Source organism: Mus caroli, unplaced genomic scaffold, assembly GCF_978045245.1.
Source record: "Mus caroli unplaced genomic scaffold, Mus_caroli_1 scaffold_3, whole genome shotgun sequence".
NCBI lineage: Eukaryota > Metazoa > Chordata > Mammalia > Rodentia > Muridae > Mus > Mus caroli.
The window spans coordinates 103,953,498-103,959,588 of NW_028227258.1; the positions used below are offsets into that span (position 1 = coordinate 103,953,498).

General features: G+C 42.2%; 1 pseudogene; it reads right to left on the reverse strand.

The window, feature by feature from the left end:
• Nucleotides 1-3,790: 3,790 nt before the first annotated feature.
• Nucleotides 3,791-4,287, reverse strand: LOC147005635 (small ribosomal subunit protein uS15 pseudogene; annotated as a pseudogene).
• Between the last annotated feature and the right edge of the window lie 1,804 nt (nucleotides 4,288-6,091).

Sequence of the window (6,091 nt, forward strand, 5' to 3'; positions counted from 1 at the left end):
TGTTGGCAAATTAACATCTGCTTCTTTACCTGCCTCTAACTTTGGATATTTAGAAGACAGAGGAGTTACAAAATGGAAGATATTAGAGGCAAATACAAAATCAAAATTGAAGCTGACTAGAACATCAGTCCAATTTGGGCCATTAAGTCCCTGGATACAAATAATAAATATATTTTCTTCAAATGATGGGAAATTTTTACCTTTTTTCTAGATTTCACTAGTAATCTCTTTTGAATCTTCTATATTTAATCAACAACTTACATAACTTTAGATTTTTTTAAATTAAAAATATTCTTTTGTATTGGAACTTCATCAATCAGATGGTTCTACCTTTTGTGATTGTTAATGTTGTCAACTTGACAGAATCCAGAGTCACCTAGGAGACAAACCCTGTGTATATCTGAGAAGGAGTTTCTAGAGTAGGTTGGTGAGGCAGGAAGTCCTACACAGAATGGGAGCGGCACCTGGTCCATGGGGTTCCCGACTGAATGAAGAGAGAAAGGAAGCTGAGCTTAATCAATCTCTCTCCCACTGCTTCCTGACTGCAGATGTAGCATCGTCTCCCCTCTGGTAGGCCAAGCCCTCAGACTCTTTCCACCTTAGTTATTCTTTGTCTCTCACAGCAAAAAGGAAATTAAATAATACACCCTCTGTAAGAAAAAATATTAACCTCTCCCAGAAAAATATGTGTTTTCAAGAAAGATAAATCATGTGGTAATTATATTATTAAAGTATTTACCACTGAATTTGTTTTTTAATTTTAGCTAACTATTATGTTTACAATGATCTTAAGTATCAGCATTTCTCTTCCCGCTTTGTCTTTTTCAAGACAGGGGCTCACTATGTAAACCAGGCTGGCCTTGAACTCAGAGACATCTGCCTGCCTCTGCTTCCTGAGTGCTGGGATTAAGGGCATGTGCCACCAAAGATATAAAGAAATGTAGTAATTCAAATATCAATGTCACATTCAGGCTCTGATGGAGCCAGCTGGCCTAGGTATTTCCTTCACTTTTTATCTTCTTCCAGTTTCAGTCCTACATGAATGAAGGTTAAATCTCTTTCTCTCCCCTACTGCTGAGTGGTGTTTAGTCTGGCCCTGACCTTGCGATATTCCTGCCTTAATCTCTTCATATTTGTTCTTACCGAGAACAAAACCCCAAGAAAAGGAACCATCCTTGGGTAGGGATGATTGAGAGTGTGGTGCTTTCCCTGGAACACATAGGCGATCCCTTTTTCAAGTAGGATACAAGAGGGAAATATTTGTTTTATTAGAGTGTGCAATATAAATGTGAACAGATTGGAATAAATTCCAAACAAAAATGAGAAATTTATTAAATCTCTTCAATACTTCTGAAATTATGATAACTGTTTGATCAATTCAGTGCTTCATCGATACTACTATAAAGCATTGAGGTTTAAAAAAAATGAAAAAGGTAAGCCACACCTTTAATCCCAGCGCTAATTAGGCACAAGCAGGCAGGTCTCTGAGTTCAGGACCAGCCTGGTCTATGGAGGAAGTTCCAGGACATCCAGGGCTATGTACAGAGAAAGCCTGTCTTGAAACAACAACAAAACCAAAACCAAACAACCAAACAACCTCCCCCTCCCCCTCAAAACTTTATAAAATGGACAAAACACACTAAAATGGATTAGCTCAGGATGGCGAGGAGTATCGCTTGACTTATTTATCCTGTATGTCAATAGTGTCTATCATTGAGACTGGCACATTAGACTCTATAGAAGAATTTTGGAATACACTGGCCTTCCATTTATAACAGCCTAATATTTTCATTCAACATTCTGAGAGTGAGAAAATCAGGGTGGTCAGAATCGTAGAACATCAGTATGCTGGGGAATGTCTGCAAAGATGGAATGATGTCTGCAAAGATAGAATGATGTCTGCAAAGACAGAACTTTTTTCTTTTAAAGAAATAAACCACTGGACAGTGGTGGCGCACACCTGTAATCCCAGCACTTGGGAGGCAGAGGCAGGCGGATTTCTGAGTTCGAGGCCAGCCTGGTCTACAAAGTGAGTTCCAGGACAGCCAGCGCAAAACAGAGAAACCCTGTCTCGAAAAACCCAAAAAATAAAAAATAAAAAGAAATAAACCAATTTTCTACTAGACAAGAGAAGTTACTTTATCTTTTTATTGAAGCATCTCATTCTTTTGAAAACATTTTTAAAAATATACATGTGCATATTGGAGTCTGTTGAAATCTGAGAATATAGCATCATTAGTATTTTACAGAAAAAACATAAAATTTTGATCAGGAAAACACCCTATAGCCATTTATTTTATTTTATTTTTAATTGAATATAGATTTTTTCATACAGTGTATTCTGATTATGATTTTCCCTCCCCGGATTCCTCCCAGATCCCCTCTTCTTCCTCACCCACTCAAATTCACACTTTCTCTCATTAGAACACAGGCAAATTAATAATAATAATAAATATAAATAAGTTAATATAAAAACAAACTAGAGTAGGACAAAACAAAGAAGCAGAAAACCAAAGGGCCAAAGAAAAAGCACAGGACATGCATAAAAATTCTGAGATACACAGAAAACTTATAAAAACAAAATCAGGAACCATAGTATAAATGGAAAAGATAGAAGGGGGAGGGAGAGGAGGAGGAGGCAGTGGCCCAGAAAAAAATTATGAGACAAAAAAACTCCCAAGATACCAGTTAGTTCATTTTTGTGTTGGCCATCTACTGTTAGGCATGGGGCCTGCTCTTAAGTATGGTTTAAGACCGCACTGGAGAAAATGAAGTTTTTCTCTGTGAGTGGTTATCAACTGGAGATAACCTCAGGGTTAGAGACGGGTTTGTGTCTGCTTCTGCACTCAGCACTGGGACCCTCTTTGGCTTAGCCCCATGTAAGCTCTGTGCATGTTGTGCCAGTCTTTGTGAGTTCTTATGTTGTTCAGTCCTGTTAGGTCTAGAAGGCCCTGTTTCCTTGTGTCTTTCATCTCCTCTGGCTCTTAAATCTTCCTGCCTCCTCTTCTGCAGAGTTCCCTGAACCCTGAGGGAAGGAATTTGATAGGGACGCCTCATTTTGGACTGAGTTTTCTAAGGTATCTCACTCTCTGCATAATATCTGGATGTGAGTCCTCTGATGGTGGCTGAACAAGACACTGATCTATGAGTATAGGAGAATGTCATTACAGTTATTTTGTTGCTATGATCCTTCAGCAGACCAGTAGTATTTTGCTTTCCCTGAAGACCATGGCCTATCTAGTCTCAGGTCCTTGGCCACCTGGGCTTTATGGGGCATGGGTTCCATGCTATGGACTGGGCCTTGATTCCAAGCAGTCAGTGGTTGGTGACTCCCACAACTCTTTTGTTTTTTTGTTGTTGTTTTTTTTTTTTTTTTTTTTTTTTTGAGACAGGGTTTCTCTGTATGGCCCTGGCTGTCCTGGAATTCACTTTGTAGACCAGGCTGGCTTTGAACTCAGAAATCCACCTGTCTCTGCCTCCCAAGTGCTGGAATTAAAGGCGTGTGCCACCACGCCCGGCGACTCCCACAACTTTTATGCCACTATCACACCTGTGCACCTTGCAGGCAGGTCACCATTGTAGATTTCAGGGTTTGTAACTAGCTTGGTGTTTACCTTTCTCCTCTGGGAGTGAGCAGAGTACCTTGAACACTAGTCAGTAGGGGTGAAAGGCTCTAGATAGTTACCACCTGATCAACTTCTCTATGTTCAGCGAGTTAATGTAGGCAGTGCCTACAGCAATAGGGCTTTATTATCAGTGTATGGAGAACAATCAATAGCCTTGTTGATACCTATTGCTTGGGGATTTCTATGGACGACTCATATTTCCAACTGGGTGGGAGCACCGTAGTATCAAGCCAACTGGTAAATTCTGCTATCTATCAGAATCAGGCATCCTTATCCTTTCTGTTTCTCTCAATGTGCTTTCGGACAGCAACTCCTTTCTTAGATCAAATGGTAGAGATCCCCTGGGAGGGGCAAGGCCTTTGCATGGAAGGATTCTCAAAATTTTATTTCTAGTCACAAAAAACGGACCTGTGCCACCATGTGAGTCCCTCAGGATCACACCTATCTGGAAGGGAGTCAGGCCTTTCTTGGCCAGTTTGTAAATCTGTTCCTTTACATTGTCAGACGTCAGCTTGAGCCACGTGGGGATGATATGGCTGGCCAACTGGGACTGGCCCTTCTTGGGAGCATGCATGTGAACCATGATGGCAGAGGTCTGGCAGCAAAGAGAAAACGAGATAGGAAAACACCTTTAATCCTAGGAGACAAAGCCAAACAGATCTCCGAGTTCAAGGCCAGCATGGGACAAAGCAGGTTCTAGGTGAAGAAAAGCTTAAATCCAGGCCTGGTGGTGCACACTTCTAATCCCAGCATTACTGAAGACAGAGCCTTGCAGATCTCTGAGTTCAAGGTCAATCTACAAAGCAAATCCCAGGCAGAGAGGGAGTTGGAAAACAGAAAGCTGGTAATAGAGTAAGGGGGTGGAGGGGGGAGAAGGGGGTATGTTCCAGCCTTAGCAAGCAGCAGAACTTTGGCCATGTGGCTCTGGTTTTAGAGTGAAAAATAGAAAGGACTACTAGGGACAATTGATGCTGGTTAGCTGGAGCTAAGAAATTAGTGGTGATTAAGAAGAGACCAACGAGCCAGGCGTGGTGGCACATGCCTTTAATCCCAGAACTCGGGAGGCAGAGGCAGGCAGATTTCTGAGTTAGAGGCCAGCCTGGTCTACAAAGTGAGTTCCAGGACAGCCAGGGCTACACAGAGAAACCCTGTCTCGAAAAACCAAAAAACAAACAAACAAAACAAAGAAACCAACAAAACCAACCAACAACAAAAAACGAAGAGACCAACGCCAGGCAGTGGTGGTACATGCCTTTAATCCCAGCACTTGGGAGGCAGAGGCAGGCAGATTTCCGAGTTTGAGGCCAGCCTGGTCTACAAAGTGAGTTCCAGGACAGCCAGGGCTATACAGAGAAACCCTGTCTTGAAAAACCAAAAAACAAACAAACAAAAAACAAAACAACCAACCAACCACAAAAAACGAAGAGACCAATGCCAGGCAGTGGTGGTACATGCCTTTAATCCCAGCAACTCGGGAAGCAGAGGCAGGCAGATTTCTGAGTTTGAGGCCAGCCTGGTCTACAGAGTGAGTTCCAGGACAGTCTTGAAAAAACAAACAAACAAACAAACAAAAACCAAACAAAGAAAAAAAAAGGGGGACCAACATCACTGACATGAAATCTGGGAAGTGTTTTCTGAGAGCACAAAGAAGCTGTGTTCCAGAGATAGCCAAGGTTGTACCTTGTGCTGCAGCTGTACTTGGTAATGTGTAAGAGTCACCCAGGTGGTACTGGTTTTAAAGGCATGAAGGTGTCATGAAGAACAGCTGAGGCTTGGCACCATGAAAGGCCGTGGAAGGCCATTGAAGAAGGTGCAGCCTTAGTAGTAGTTAACGGCTCAGGACTGAAGGGGCTATGTATGCAAAAGATTTGAGGCTTGGCACCATGAAGAGAGCCTATGAGGGACTATTGGTGAAGCCTAGTCGCAGTGGAAGACCCAAGCATATTGGAGATGCCAGCTCCATGAGATGATCACCAAAAACAGCAGCAGCAGTGGAGTGGAATCAACCAGAATCTAGAGTGCTACAGAGGGTAGAGTGAAGATGTGACCCAAGCCCTTTGGAGGAGCCCAGAAGATCTCAGACATTGAAACAAGGAACTGTGAATCTGAAGTTGACTTGGAGATCCCAAGATGTTCAAGAAATAAGAGCTGTGGGATACCTGCAGAGGAAAGCTGCTAGCAAGGAGTGGAACCAGCCTAAGAGAAAGAATTTGTTGCATTCAACAAAGATGAAAAAGGAGTGGAGATCTGAACACCACTTTGGCATCAGACATGGAGATGTTTAGAGTTTGTCCAGCTGGTTTTCTGTCTTGCCTTGGGGATTCTGGTTAAATGATTGGATGAATCTCAGAAGAGACTTTGAACTTTGGACTTTTAACACTGTTGAACTGCTATATACTATGGGGACTTTGGAAGTTGGACTAAACGTCATTTTTTATTATGCCATGGCTAGATATAGCCCCCAT